Source organism: Lynx rufus, unplaced genomic scaffold (genome assembly GCF_022079265.1).
Source record: "Lynx rufus isolate CCGP_SWC_20201006 ecotype Redwood Valley unplaced genomic scaffold, mLynRuf1.p SCAF_30, whole genome shotgun sequence".
Classification (NCBI taxonomy): Eukaryota; Metazoa; Chordata; class Mammalia; order Carnivora; family Felidae; genus Lynx; species Lynx rufus.
Window position 1 is genome coordinate 1,161,465 of NW_025814846.1, and position 17,102 is coordinate 1,178,566.

General features: G+C 37.1%; 1 protein-coding gene across 7 annotated transcripts in view; it reads right to left on the reverse strand.

Annotated features, from left to right (window-relative positions):
* Positions 1-17,102, reverse strand: part of TAF1 (TATA-box binding protein associated factor 1) — an 84,511-nt gene that overhangs the window by 19,212 nt on the left and 48,197 nt on the right. The gene's annotated exons all lie outside the window — the stretch shown is intronic.

Genomic DNA, 17,102 nt, shown 5'->3' on the forward strand with positions numbered 1-17,102 from the left:
CATGCAGGCACCCCTTTTTTCCTTTAAATTTTTAGATGTTTATTCATTTTTTGAGAGAGAGAGAAAGAGACAGAGTGCAAGTGGGGGAGGGGCAGCAAGAGAGGGAGACCCAGAATCCGAAGCAGGCTCCAAGCTCTGTCTGTGCTGTCAGCACAGAGCCTGACACAGGGTTTGAACCCATGAGCTGTGAGACCATGACCTGAGCCGAAGTCAGATGCTTAACCGACTGAGCCACCCAGGCACCCCTAGCTCTTTTTCCTTTGAGTCATATACAAATAGATTTCACTTAAACAAGATGACATACTTACATGAATGAAAAATTGTCCATAACATACTATCAAGTGAAAAAATAAAACTGTAGAACAAAATGTAAATATGTGACTTCATCAAAAAAGTATATGTATGTATAGAAAAAGGTCCAGGATGCTTCACATAAAATCTGGCAGTGGCCACTCTAGAGAATGGGATGGGGAAAAGGAGAAAGATGGGAAGATTTTTCCTTTTCACTTTTTATAATTCTGTATGGTTTGATTTTTTTAAGGAGCATGTAATTTTTTAAGATGGAAAAATTTCATTTCAGTTATATACTTGAATTTACAGAAATAATTTCATTGGTAAAGATTTTTAAACACTGATAATTCCGATGTTGTAGAAGTTGTAGGGGAACAGGCATTCTCGCTGTTGTTTTTCACTATAAAGAGGTACAGCTTTTTAGAACACAATTTTAGAACATGTATCAAAATTTCCTATAGAAATACTCCCTAGAAGTGCACAATATCAATGAAATATAAAAATAGTGAAAAGAGGGGCGCCTGGGTGGCTCAGTCGGTTGGGCGTCCGACTTTGGTTCAGGTCACGATCTCGTGGTCCGTGAGTTTGAGCCCCGCGTCGGGCTCTGTGCTGACCGCTCAGAGCCTGGAGCCTGTTTCAGATTCTGTGTCTCCCTCTCTCTCTGACCCTCCCCCGTTCATGCTCTGTCTCTCTCTGTCTCAAAAATAAATACACGTTTAAAAAAAAAATAGTGAAAAGAGGTTTGCAAGCCAGCATTATACAAACACTTTAAATACCCAACGGGGGGGTGGTTAAATAAATTGATACATATATCTATGCTATGGGATACATTAAAAAGAATGAGAGAGATCTAATACGTACGAACAATAAGACAGGATCAATAACCATGTCAATTTTCCCCAAAACTGATCTCCAGGTTTACCTCAATTCTTATCAAAATCTTGGCAAGACTTCTCTGTATGTATATAAAGACTTCTCTAAAATATGAGTAAGAAGGCAAAAGAAAAATAAAATTTATAGAAAGAATAAAGGGAGGGGGCGCCTGGGTGGCTCAGTCAGCTGAGCGTCAGACTTCGGCTCAGGTCATGATCTCAGGGTTTGTGATTTGAGCCCCACATGAGGCTTGCTGCTGTCAGTGCAGAGCCCACTTCCGATCCTCTGTCCCCCTCTCGCTGCCCCTCCACCACTTGAGCTCTCTCTCAAAAATCATTTTTTATATTCAATATTCATTTATTATAAAAATTTAAGCCCTTAATATATTATAAACATAAAGGAGATTATTGACTTTATGCAAGGTAGTTAGCTAATATAAACATAGAACAAACTAATAAATCATGAAGCCCAATGCTCTTTTAAATCAATAATGTTAGAACTATACCAACTATCATGTCCACACGTTTTATTGCATTTTAGCTCCTAATATATGTGGTAAACAAACAAACAAAAAAGAATAAGCATTCTAGAAAATGAAAAGATGTAATTGTCATTATTCACTGATTATAAGATGGTCAACACTGAAAATAAGTTTAAAGCCCTAGAGAAAAGTATTAAAGTGGTAACACATCTCATTATTTTGGAAGTTATTTTCTTTAGGCAGTGTAATTTTAGAAAATTTAGGATTTATAGTAATAATACTATGAAATAATCTCAAATTTGTGCAAGAATTTCTTGGGTAAAATTGTACAAATCTGTTGAACACTGTTAAGAAAGAAAATATTCTACATAGAACATTTATAAATCGTAATACCCTACATCACAAAGTGACAGTCCTCACCAATATTTAAAATTCAACACAATTTCCAACAAAATCTATACCCTTTTGTTACATTGAGCTTGACAAGTTGTTTCTAAAATCTTGTTAGATTAGAAGAGGATGAAGAACTAAGAAATAAGAAAAATGGGGCGCCTGGGTGGCTCAGTCGGTTGAGCGTCCGACTTCAGCTCAGGTCATGATCTCACAGTCTGTGAGTTCGAGCCCCGCGTCGGGCTCTGTGCCCACAGCTCAGAGCCTGGAGCCTGTTCGGATTCTGTGTCTCCCTCTCTCTCTGCCCCTCCCCCGCTCGTGCTCTGTCTCTCTCTGTCTCAAAAAACTAAATAAACATTTAAAAAATTAAAAAAAAAAAAAGAAATAAGAAAAACAAGGCTGTATTGAAGAGAATGTTTAAAATAAATGTGAAGGGAATTAAAATCAGGAGACAATGGTTAATCAAAATGGAAAAGAAAAGGGAGGGACAATGAATGTGAAGGTACAAGTGCAACTAGAAACAGAACAGAACAGGAGAGAACAAAGGTAGTGCCATCTCAGCCAGGAAATGAGCTGAACAGAATGAGCAGGAAAAGACAAAAAGAAAGCAAGTGAGGGCAGTCAAGAACCTAAAGAAAATTGTGCAAATAAAAAAAAGGCACAGGTGCAAAAAGAATTATGGGAAAAGTTAATCCTAACAAGAAATAGAAAATATATTAGGATATATGTCAAGAATGAGAAAGCATTAAATTAGGGATTTTAGGAAATCAAGAAAAAAAAGAAGTTTTCATTTAGAAGCATTGGTTTTCTAAGTAAGAAACTGCTACCAGAACAATTAGATAGGATTGTGGGGACCCAGCTGACTCTCAGAAGATTACTTTAACCTTAAGACATTCGAGATTCAACAGATGCAGGCGCAGGGAAAGCCTGCTAGGCGCTTCCCCTATGTCACTAAAAGTAGAAACTTCTGGGAATGACACTTACAAATTCCCTTCACTGGCAGCTTGAGAACGGAAAATACCACTCACACCTGCATAGACAATAATCATCACAAACTTTTCTTACTTCTGTTTGTTCCCCTAGAAACCAATTTGTTCTTCCCATAGAAGCCCTTTCTTCCCCTTCCCATTTTTTTTAGAAGTTAGGTGCATAAGCTCTTGATCTTAGCTATTCACGAGCTACACTTTTGTGAACTCCCACAGACACATGAATAAATTTGGGGTTTATCTCCCATTCAACTCTTTTGTCAGCTTGGGTTGCATGCCTCCATACCCAACATAAGGGGGTAGAGGAAAAGGATTTCCTCCCTAATAGAAATAACAAAAAGTCTTAAAACTTAGATATAAATTCATGTAACCTAAATATCAGAAAGCCCTTACAAGTGACAGAAACTGGATGGCAGAGCAATGGAAATAGAGAAATGAGAAAAAACAAAATATACCAAGAAGGAGAAAGATAAGTTATTACAGTAAATGGAAAAATGGAAACATGAATTAAAAATCAAAGATTTAGGGGATCCTGGGTAGCTTAGTTGGTTAAGCATCTGACTTTGGCTCGGGTCATGATATCGCAGTCTGTGAGTTCGAGCCCCATGTTGGGCTCTGTGCTGGTAGCTCAGAGCCTGGAGCCTGCTTCAGATTCTGTGTCTCCCTCTTTCTCTGACTCTTCCCCACTCACACTCTGTCTCTGTCTCTCAAAAATAAAGAAACATTAAAAACATTTTTAAAAAATCAAAGATTTAGGCTAACAGTAACAACTCAGGCAACAACAGATGTTGGCGAGGATGCAGAGAAAGAGGATCTCTTTTGCACTGCTGATGGGAATGCAAACTGATACAGCCACTCTGGAAAACAGTATGGAGGCTCCTCAAAAAATTAAAAGTAGAACTACCCTACGACCCAGCAATTGCACTATTAGGCATTTATCCACGGGATACAGGTGTGCTGTTTTGAAGGGACACGTGCACCCCCATGTTTATAGCCACACTATCAACAATAGCCAAAGTATGGAAAGAGCCCAAATGTCCATCCATGGATGAATGGATAAAGAAGATGTGGTGTATATATATATATACATATACAATGGAGTAATACTCGGCAATCAAAAAGAATGAAATCTTGCCATTTGCAACTACATGGATGGAACTAGAGGGTATTATGCTAAGCGAAATTAGAGAAAGACAAATATCATAATGACTTCACTCATATGAGGACTTTAAGAGACAAAACAGATGAACATAAAGGAAGGGAAACAAAAATAATATAAAAAACAGGGAGGGGGACAAAACGTAAGAGACTCTTAAATATGGAGAACAAACAGAGGGTTACTGGAGGGGTTGTGGGAGGGGGGATGGGCTAAATGGGTAAGGGGCACTAAGGAATCTACTCCTGAAATCATTGTTGCACTATATGCTAACTAACTTGGATGTAAATTAAAAAATAAATAATTTTTAAAAAAATCAAAGATTTAAGCAACAAAACAGTTGTGATGACAGAGGAAGTAAGGAGGAAAGAAAAGTGGACGTGATAGAGAAAAAAAAAGGAACTCACAGTAACAAAAACAAAAGATGGGAGTGTGGGAGACTGAAATAATAAAGAGAAAAAGTACGAATATCCTTGAATATTATTAAAATAGAATAATTTTCAAAATATTTTAGAGTGGAAACATTAATAGATGAATAAGGGAAAGTAATTAATTTGGAAAGAGAAAAAAAGGATTTAAATACTGGAAGGTGGAAAAATAAAAACCTGAATAAATGACGAATGAATTGGATAAGGAATAGAAGGCAATGAACATCAAGATGATAGAGAAGACAAAAAATACACACACATTAGGGATGAAGACAAGAGGAAACAGGATTAAAAATCTATTTGTGAAGGCAGATTATAAATGAAAGATACAGGAGTCTGAACAGAAGAGGTAACAGAGGAAACAGTGATGGTGTGGTTAATAAAATGAGCAGTAGGAAACTGTCAATGATTAACAAAAAATAAGAAATAGAGCAAGAGTAAGAATTTCAGCTTATGAACAGGAGTATACACTGAAGAGAAGAAGCTGAACAGGACAAGAGAAAGATGACATGAAAGGAAACAGTATATAAAATGATCAAACAAATTTATCCACTGGTAAAGCTAGAGCTCCCTAGGCTGTTATCAGACATCAGCAAAGCATGCAGGTCTTCAACCTTTCCTGCTTATTTCCAGAAACTTCTGCAACTACCTGTACCCAAGTTTTCCCTGGCCTCCACTCCCTTAGGATTTATGTCCACAGCCCTCTAAGGGGGCATTTGGTTCTCTCTCACCACTTTGCAAGTATGGCCCTGGAACTGGGGGAGATTTCTGGAGGCTCCTCATGTCCATTTCCAAGACAGTCTCCCCATCCCTAAGGTGATGTCTTGAGACCATTCTAGGTACCTCATGTTTGCCTATAATGCATTAAAAAAAATAACCTGTCTGAAGTTATTAAACTGATGTAAATCTTTATTATTTTAAATAGTTAATACTGACCCGTTACATAATATATTGTAAGGTCTCCTACAATTCAATCTACTGGAATATGAATTAAATATTTTACCTCATTCCTTTTACTTGTTGAACATAAACACAAACTTCCCTTTCATTAAAAAAAAAAAAAATATGGGAATGCAAGCTGGTGCAGCCACTCTGGAAAACAGTATGGAGGTTCCTCAAAAAACTAAAAATAGAACTACCCTATGACCCAGCAACTGCATTACTAGGCATTTATCCAAGGGATACAGGTGTGCTGTTTCAAAGGGACACATGCACCCCCATGTTTATAGCCGCAGTATCAACAATAGCTAAAGTATGGAAAGAGCCTACATGTCCATTGATGGATGAATGGATAAAGAAGATGTGGCATATATATATACAATGAAGTGTTACTCAGCAATCAAAAGGAATGAAATCTTGCCATTTGCAACTACGTGGATGGAACTAGAGGGTATTATGCTAAGTGAAATTAGTCAGTCAGAGAAAGACAAAAATCGTATGACTTCAGTCATATGAGGAGTTTAAGAGACAAAACAGATTAACATAAAGGAAGGGAAACAAAAATAATATAAAAACAGGGAGGGGGACAAAACGGATGAGACTCATAAATATGGAGAACAAACAGAGGGTTACTGGAGGGGTTGTGAGAGGAGGGATGGGCTAAATGGGTAAGGGGCACTAAGGAATCTACTCCTGAAATCATTGTTGCACTATATGCTAATTTGGATGTAAATTTTAAAAAATAAAATTAAAAAAAAGGAATAAAGTGAGAGGAATTAATCTACCTGATGACAAGACTTACTATATATATATGTGTGTGTGTATGTATGTGTGTGTGTGGACGTGTGTATATGTATACATTATATATATAACATATATATATACATATATATTATATATATGTTATATTTATATAATATAACATATATATATACATATACATATGTATACATATATTATACATATTATATATAATTATATATACATATTATATATAATTATACATATATAATATATACATATTATATATACTTATATATATATAGCTATATATAATATATATATATAGCTACAGTAATCATGGTACAACGCAGAGGGACAGATACATAGATCAATGGAACAAAATAAATGCAGAAATAGGGGGACCTGGGTGGTTCAGTCAGTTAAGTGGCCGACTCTTGGTTTTGGCTCAGGTCATGAACTCGCGGTTTGTGAGTTTGAGCCCCACATTGAGTTCTATGCTGACAGTGCAGAGCCTGCTTGGGATTCTCTCTCCCTCTTTCTCTGTCCCTAAACAGCACTCTCTCTGTCTCTCTCTCAAAATAAATAAACTTTAAAAAAATAAATCCAGAAATAGACCCACACACTCAACTGATTCTTAATAAAGGTGCTCAAAGCAATTCAATGGAGAAAGGAAAGCAATTCAATGGAGAAAGGATAGCCTTCTCAACAAATGAAATGGAACAAGTGAACATCTACAGACAAAACAAAATGAAACTCAACCAAAGCCTCTTATCACATACAAAAGTTAATTCAAAGTGGATTATGGATTTAGATGTGAAACACTGATACTACAAACTTTGAAAAGAAAATATGAGAGAAAATCTTTGTGACCTGGGGTTAAGCAGACTTCTTAGAGTTATACCAGAAGTGTACTCCATAAAAGAAAAAAATTGACAAATTGGACTTCATTAAAATTAAACATTTCTATTCTTCCAAAGATAGTGTCAAAAGACTGAGACGACACAGACTGGGAGAAAAATCTTTGTCAATCGTACATCTAACTTGATCCATTCATCTACTGATGGGTACTTTAGGTTGCTTCCATACCTTGGCTATTGTAAACAACACTGCAGGAAACACAGGGGTCCATGTGTCTTTTCAAATTAGTGTTTTCATTTTCTTTGGGCCAGCAGTGGAATTACTGGATTCTATGGTATTTCTATTTTTAACTTTTCGAAAAACCTCCTTACTGTTTTCCACAGTGGTTGCACCAATTAAATTCCCACTAACACTGCATGAGTGTTCTTTTCTCTCCACATCTTTGCCAACACTCAGTTATAAATAAGTCACAGGGATAAAAAGTATAGCATCGGGAATACAGTCAATAATATTTAATAACGTTCTACGATGAGAGGTGGTGACTACACACTTATCATGGTGAGCACTGTGTAATGTATAGAATTGAGTCACTATGTTATAAACCTGAAACTAACAGAACATGTCAACTATACTTCAAAAAAATTTTGGTTTTATTTTTAAAAATGCAAATTTTTAAAGTCTTACATTTAATAAAGAGCAAGTACCTAAAATATATAAAGAGCCCTCAAAACTTATTAATAAGAAAACAGAACAATTAAAACTGGGGCAAAGAAATGAATAGATACCTCAACAAAGAAAATATATGGAAGGCACATAAGCATATGAAAAGATGTTTAACATCAACAGCCATTAGGGAAAGGCAAAGTAAAACCTCAGTGAAATTAAGGAATGACTAAAATGAAAAAAAAAAAAAACAGTGATCATACTAAATACTAAAGAGATCATTCATATATTGCTTGTGAATGCAAAATGGTACAGACACACTGGAAAAGAGTTTGGCAGTTTCTTACAAACCTAAACATATGTTTACCATCATCCTCTTGGGCATTTATCCCTGGGAAATGAAAATACAAAACCTAAAACCCTGTACACAAATGTTCACAGCAGCTTTATTTACAATACAAAATACGGGAAACCTGTCTTTCAATGAGTGAATGGTTGAACAAACTGTGGCACAATGGAACACTACTCAGCAATTTGGAGAAATGAACTACTGATACATTCAACAATTAAAAGAGATCTCAAGGGAAATAAGCTTAGTGAAAAAAGTCAATCTCAAAAAGTGTTATTTTTTATGTTAACATGCTCAAATGTCCAAACTATAAAGATGAAGAATAGATAAGAGGTTGCCAAGGGACAAGACAGTGGTAGGTGCACGTAGGGGGATGCAGATACAAAGAGGTAGCATTGGGGAGTTTTCTGGTAGTAATAGAACAGTAGTGGCTACATGACGGTGTAAAACTACATGGGACTGTACATACACACACAATATAGATTTTTTTTAAGTGCAAACTGAATAAGGTCTGAAACCTAGTTAATGGTAATGTACCAAACCAATTTCCTGATTTTGATAATGAACTAAAGTTATGTAAGATGTCACCACTGGCAGAAGCTGAGTGAAGGGTACACGGGGCTCTGTACTATTTTTGTAATTTCTTGAATCTAAAATTATTTCAAAAAAATCACAATATATTTACTAGCAAAGAGCAACTTACAAAATAATTCTTTGTAAAAATGGCAATTCTTATAAAAATAAATTTTTAAAAACTATGTGTAATTTATTAAACCTGCTTTGTGTAAGTACAGAAAAAAAAAGCATGGAAGAAAAAAAAGCATGGAAAAGATATATAAAGATATATGCTAAAACGGTTATCTCTGTTTTACTGTCAAACTATGGCAGACGGGGTTAGGAGGGTAGGCAGAAGCTTTAATTTTTAAATTTTATATATTTCCATATTGTTTGACCTTTTATAAAAAATAAATTTTTTTTATCTTTTAAAAAAGAGGTCCATCTGACAAGAATGTGAATGCTAGGTTAATAAGTCTAGAGGCTGGAACGTTAGCCAGGTAACTATTTGCTGTTATACTCCAGGCAAAATACAATGAGGGCTTTACTGATATATTGGAAGTTGGAGAATTCTTCAAGGGAAAGAATTAAAAATAACCCTGAGGTTTCTAGGTGCAGCTACTGGGTGACACTAGTGCCCCCATTAAACCCAGACTGGAAATAGTGAAGGACTGAGTTGAATAAAGGATGAAGGGAGAACAGCTAGAATAGAGAAGGATAGAAGAACGTTCAGTGTGAGGGATGTCTGAAGTTCCACTGGGACATCCAAGCGGAAATGTTCAGCAGGGGGATGGGTACACAGACCTTCACTCAGAATAAAACTGAGATTTATCAGGAAAGAGGTGGCTGTTGAAGTTAGAGGAACAGGCAGAGGAACATTCAGCAAAGGAGATGGTAAAGGAATGATCTAACAGGTAGGAGGAATATAAAGGCTAAAAGTTGTGAAGTCAATGATTATAATACACGGGGTGCCTGGGTGGCTCAGTTGGTTAAGTGTCGGATTTCGGCTCACATCATGATCTTGCAGTTCACGAGTTTGAGCCCCGCGTTGGGCTCTGTGCTGACAGCTTGGAGCCTGGAGCCTGCTTCAGATTCTGTGTCTCCCTCTCTCTCTGCCTCTCCCCCGCTCATACTCTGTCTCTCTCTCGATCTCTCTCAAAAATAAATAAAACATTTTTAAAAAGTTACGAAGCCAATGATTATAATATAGTTTCAAGAAAGGAATGATCAGTGATGTCCAATACTGGGGTGATGCCAAGAAAACGACTAAAAAGTGCCAGCTGTATCTGGCAATCATGTGATCCTATTCACTTGGTATGTTGGACAGGCAGAAGCCAGATTAAGGCTGAATGAGGCATGAATGGTAGGTAAAGAAAAGGAGAAAAACGTTACGTACTCATTAAAAAAAAGTGATCATGCTACACAACATGGATGAACCTTGATGAAATAAGCCAGACACAAAAGGGCAAGTATTCTATGTACTGATTTACCTTACATGAAGTACCTGGAAGAGGTAAATTCACAGACAGAAAGTAGAACAGAAGTTGCCAAGGGCTGAGGGAAGGAGAGAACAGGATTATTGTTTAATGGATATAGAGTTTCTGTTTGGGATGATGAAAAAGTTCTGGAGACGGGTAGCAGTGATGGTTGCACGACATTTTGAACATACTTAATGCCACTGAACTGTACATCTAAAAATGGTTTAAAAGGCAAGATTTTTATGTTGTGTACATTTTACCACAATAAAAACAAAAACAAAAACCAAAAACAAAACTGAAGTCCGGCTGTGAAGAAGAGGAAGAGCAAGAAAGGCAGCAAGAGGCTGAAGCAGGGTTGAGAGTGATTTTATTCTCTTCAATGATGTGAGAGACTTAACCTTCACATAGGAATATTTATATCTTGCCCCAATCTAAGGAAGGTCATTGACAGATAAAAAAGAACCTATTTATTTATTACTGGCCAAACTTTACAGAGTAGTTTCATAGGACAGACTTAGAAACTAGTATATGGAAATATAAATACTAAGCATTGTATTAACCTATGAATAATACTGAATCATCTACTCATATTCAAACTGACTGAAAACTTCAGAATTAATAAGCAGTTAGGGGAAAAACAGCATATGTACAATAGCAGCAAAACTTTTAAATTGCCTAGGAATAAACTTAACAACAACAAAAAGATGCTCAATAACAACAAAAACTATAAAATATATGTGTGGGAATAAATTAAAGATACCTAGAAATTATCCAAAGAAAACTAGAAGCCTTTGTTGAGGGAGTAAAAAGAATGTGAATAAATGAAGAAACAGAAATGTAGTATTATAAAGATACACACGCTCTCCAACTTAATCCATACATTAAATAAGATTTCAATACTATTTATTTACTTGGGGTCAAGTTAGAATCTAACAAAAATTATCTTGGAGTTTCTTTAATAATTGAGCCAAGAAAGATAAGGAATTTAAAATTATAAAGTCTGAGTGATGATCACAGTGATACTATCTGGTGTAATAGTGCAGATTAGACAAACAAAAGACAATAGAAAATCTCCAAATAGGTTCAAGAATACATAAGAATTCAGCATATGATAAAGGTATCATTTCATTTAGTAGGAAAGGATAGACTATTCCATAAATAGAACTTAGGACCCTTTGGCTAATCATTTGGAAGAGAAAGTAAGTTAGATATTTACCTTATACCATAGAATCTATTTTTTTAAGTCAATAAACATTCAAAAATTTAAAATATGATATGTATTAGAAGAGAATACAGTTGGGTATCTTAGGGGTAGGGGAGATCTTTTAAACAAGTATACCAAAGATAAAAATCCTAAAGGAAAAGACTGAAAAATATAACTACATAAAAATGAAGTTTCTCATTTTCTCTGGGTACATACCTAGTAGTGGAATTACTGGATCATATGATAATTCTATTTTCATTTTTTGAGGAAACCCCATTACTGTTTCCACAATGACTGCACCAATTGGCATTCCCACCAACAGTGCATGAAGGTTCCTTTTCCTCCGTATCCTCACCAACATACTTGATATTTTTTATGTTTTTGATTTTAGATATTCTGACATGTGTAAGGTGATATTTCATTGTGGTTTTGATTTGCATTTCCATCAGGGAAACATCAGGTTTAGTAATGTCTTTTCATGTGTCTATTGACCCCAAAGAAAATGAAAACACGAATTTGAAAAGATACATGCACCCCTGTTTATTGCAGCATTATTTAGAATAGCCAAGATATGGAAGCAACCCAAGTGTCCATCCATAGATAGATAAATGAGACGGTAGTATATAGATACAATGGAATAGTATTCAGCCCTCAAAAAGAGTGAAATCCTGTCATTTGAAACGACATGGACGGCACTAGAGAGTATAATGCTAAGGCAAACAAGTCAGTCAGGGAAAGACAAACACCATATGATTTCACTCATATGTGGAACTTAAGAAACAAAAGAACAAAGAAGACACAAACAAACAGACTCTTAAATACAGAGAGCAAACTGGTGGTCGCCAGAGGAGAGGGGTTTGGGGATGGAGTGATGGGGATTACAGAGCACACTTATCTTGAAAAGCCCTAAGAACGTATGGAACTGTTTGAATCATATTGTATACCTGAAACTAATATAACACTGTATATTAATTACACATCAATTTAAAAAAGTAAGTTTCTCTATGTCAGAAAACACCACAAACAAAATTAAAAGACCTTCCAGATGGAAGAACTGCTAGTGGCCTGCTATGAAACTACTGTTTTCAAACACTGACCAACAGGAAGTGTGGGACTATGATCGCTGGGAGAAGCGAAATAAAGGAGGTGGGCTCTATAGTTGGCCGTGGCTTTCTACTTTCTACCCACACAAGGCACAGCAGTCTCACAAGGCGACAGAGACGAATATTGGTTTCTGAGGTGAAGACAGCTGGAAATTGCAGGGTAGAACCAGAGAGGAGGGAGCTCCACAGAAAAATAAGTTAAGATCTGCAAAGAGGCTCCCTTGAGTCTTTGGCTGAATACTAACCTCCACATGTATAGGATGAGATTCCACAAAGGGTCCTATAAACAGAACTATCAGAGCTCACACAGGGTTGGGAGTTAAACAAAAGTAGAAAGAAAACCTTCCCAGGTGTTTGTGGGTTTTTTTTGTTTTTGTTTTTTGTAAAGTTATATCTTACCTAGGTTGTAGGGTCCCACTGAGCATTCTAAAACTTCAGGGTCTCAGGTTTTAGGACACAGGATCTACTTATCCTAGGCCTACCCTGAAGATGGCTTCTCATCAGAGTTGATTTTTGGTTTGGAGAGCACTAGAGGAGTAACTTGCTAGGAAATTCTTTGGGAAAAGAAATATCATGAATAGCTTGGCATCACCTACTGGAACAGACTATGCAGTTCACTTCAAATTCAACCGAACACTAAGTACTAACACCTCTATCAACAACTTAGGACCTTACAGTTTTATACAAGTTTGGGTTGTGTTTCTCAGAAGGGATTTCTTTTTTTTAATGTTTGTTTATTATTGAGAGAGAACGTGCATGTGTACGTGTGTGCATGCAAGTGGGGGAGGGGCAGAGAGAGGGAGACACAGAATCCGAAGCAGGATCCAGGCTCCGAGCTGTCAGCACAGAGCCCGACACAGGGCCCGAACTCATGAGCTGTGAGATTATGACCTGAGTCAAAATTGGACACTCAACCGGCTAAGCCACCCAGGTGCCCCCAGAAGGGATTTCTAGATCTACATGCCCCTCTTCTTTCACAGACATGGAGTGCTGTATGCCTTCTGAGACTACCACAAATAGCTCCAATCCCAAGTTTTGGGTTTCCCTGATTATTAATACTCTTTTCAAATATTACTTGAACAGAAAGAGAGGCTCTGAGGTTGATTCAGTACCTACATGGCACGTGGAAGGCCTAAGGGCTTGATCTCTATTATTAAGGTGTAGTCCATCACCACTGCTTAACTACTAGACAGTCCTCTGACATGCCCTGTACCCTTCCAGGTGCAGTTTTATATGTAGTGTTACTTGTCCCCTAATAACCCTAACCTCAGCGTGGCTATATACCTTATATACACATATTATACACACACACACACGATAATATAGGATAAGGTGATAAAGTTATATAAAATGCTACAAAAATATGCTTATATGTAGTGTGATATTATGTGTGAAGGATCTGAATGGAAAGAGTCAAGATAATGTTAACTAGATATACCATTCTACTAACCGTGGTTAGTAAATTTTTTAGGGAATAGACCCTCATGGACTCTATTACTATTAATTAAAAACAGAAGCATGTTGAAATCATACCAAACCAACAAAATTTTAAATAAAAGTATTATTTGGTGTATGGTACCTGATAGTAGGAAACACCTTGTAAGTGGTCTTCAACTAGATGACTGATGTCCTTTTAGTACAAAAGATGTCACATTTTGTATCACATGACACCACTAACCCTCACAGCCCTACTCGGAAGATTCTTATACTCTTATCCATTGGTTTCAGAGGGGGAAAAGTCAGCTTTCTAGACTGTTCACTACTGCTGCCAAATCCTTATTTACTCCCCCATGGGAAAAAAATCTCCCCTATTTTCAGACTTGTTCTCTACTATGCCAGAGGTTGAAAACCAGCTGTCTTGGAGCCAGACTTAGCCTACAAATAGATGTTTTTGTTTGGCCCAGAGAATTATTTAAAACAATTTTATTTTATTTTTTTTTTTTAAATTTTTTTTTTTTTCAACGTTTATTTATTTTTGGGACAGAGAGAGACAGAGCATGAACGGGGGAGGGGCAGAGAGAGAGGGAGACACAGAATCGGAAACAGGCTCCAGGCTCTGAGCCATCAGCCCAGAGCCCGACGCGGGGCTCGAACTCACGGAGTGCGAGATCGTGACCTGGCTGAAGTCGGACGCTTAACCGACTGCGCCACCCAGGCGCCCCAAAACAATTTTAAATTATTTGCAAATACATAAAAATTGGGAAATGTCGCACACAAAAATCCACATTTTCATCTTCTCTTGAAAAATTAAGATTACCTAGCAACATTGTATTATATGCTCATTTCCTTAGGACAACAATCAAATGAAGTACATGCCTCTTTAGATGGAATATGTACTCTTTTAGTTCACTACAATCCACACCTGGCCTACTATGCTCATTTACATTACTTGCCTGACCCCTGCAGGCCACCTGAGTTTGAGAGCTCTACTCACCATCACAAACTCACTCACATTCACCAAGGACCTACACACCTGGCAGCAGAGTCTTCCTCTTGGCTCCAAATCCTTCCCCATCATAGTAGGTTACTCTAATGTCCTCATGTACTATCCATCCAAAATCCTTGTAAATTTCATGCCAAAGGTTCGCACCTCCACTCTAGCCAAACATATCCAAGGCTATATACAGAATGCTATCTTTACTGAAAACAGATTCACTTCTGAAAGTTTCAATTCCAATATCCCACTTTCTTATCACAGCCTTTTATCTGTCCAGTTTTTTTATTCTCTCTGACCTCAAGGAAACTTATAAGCTCATTAATTCCTATTTCCCAATCTATCAAGCCTCTCTTGGCTTTAGTTTCCTCCCTCATCAGCTCCCGTGCTTTAAAAAATAAGGTAATTGAGCCTGGGTGGTTTGGTTGGTTGGGCATCCAACTTGGTTCCAGCTCAGGGCATTATCTCACTGTTTTGTGGGTTTGGGCCCCACATCGGGCTCTGTGCTGGCAGTGCAGAGCCAGCTTGAGATTCTCTCTGTTCCTCCCCCACCAAAATAAATAAACTTAAAAATTAGAAAAAATAAAAAATAAGGTAACATGTATATAATATGGTATATCTCCCTTCATCAGTAATTGTACTTGAAGATAGATGTAGGGGAATGATATAAAATAATTTGGTAAGAAATGTGAATGAAACATGTGAAAACAGATAAGTCAAATGCAAAATCTGATTAACTTTTAGAGATAAAACATAATAAATCTGCTGCTATAAAGGGTCTTCTGGTGACAAAGTTTGAGAAGCTCGAACTTCAACTTTTTTTCCTTGCTGACACCTTCAGTTCCCAATCTTCCCAACACATCTAGAAAAAAAATCTGAATCCTGAATCAAATCTATCATCTGCCTTCCCAGTTCCCCAACAATTACACAACTGTGCCAACTGCTGCTACTATAAAAATGAATGGTCTCCAACATCAGCTGGACCCTTGAAGGCTCCTCAACAGTTCTAAAATGTCCCTAGTCAGCTACTTTTCAAGTTTCCTACAACAGATGATTCAAACCCTTATCAACACTTCTCTTCAAATTCCTTCTCCCATCACTTCACCCACTGTCAGCAGACGACCCTGTTTCCTACTTAGTAGAAAAAATAAGAGGCTACTGGGCAGAAACTTTCTCAGTGTGTATCTTCCCACCTTCTATAAGGACCTCCTGTCATAACCTTAATTTTCTTTTTTTTTCACCTATACAAAGGTCCCTTGTCCAAATGTTTTCATCCCCTTCCACATACTGATTACAGTCTTCCCTCTTCCCTTCATAGGCAAATTTCTGTTTCTATTTCCTCACTTTCCATTCATTCATATCCTCTGCAGTCTGGCTTTGATTCTACCACCTCACTGCAACAACTCTTCTAACAACCACCCTTTTTGGTCTTCTCTGTAGCACCTGACCTGTTGGCCATTCTCCTCCTCTTGGGTTTCCAGGTCTTTACTCTCTTCTGTTTTCCCTTCTTTGATTCTGGCCACTCCCCAGTATTCTCTACCTGATCCCTTAAAGGCTGGAACTTGTCAAGTCTCCTCCTCCTACATTTTTCCTCAACTAAACAATGGCTCTTAACTTTCCTGGGTCACATACAACTTTAGTAATCTGATAAAACTATGGTCTTTCTACCTGGAAAAAAAATACAACCATATTTTACATACAGCATCAGAGGGGTTCAAGGAATATACTGCAGTCCCTATTTGAGCTCCATCTACTTATACTTTCATATGCCACTCTGAAAAAATATCCATATTTACAGTAATGACTTCCCTTCTGAGCTTCAGACATGTATATAGCTAACTACTACTAAGTCTTCACTTGGATGCTCTTCCTCAATACAACACACCCCAAACTGAACTCGACCACTTTTTCTCCCAAACCGCTCCTCCTTTATTTCCTATATTAAGTCACTGGCACCACCAGTTACCCAGGTCAGAATTCTATATGTCATCTGATTTATCCAACCTTCCAAAAGTGGAATTTTTTTTTATTACAAAGTATTGTGTGCTCAATTACAAAAATTCAAACATCTGTGACGCCTGGGTGGTTCAGTCAGTTAAGCATCTGACTTCGGTTCAGGTCATGATCTCATAGTTCGTGAATTCTAGCCTCGCATCAGTCTCTGCACAAG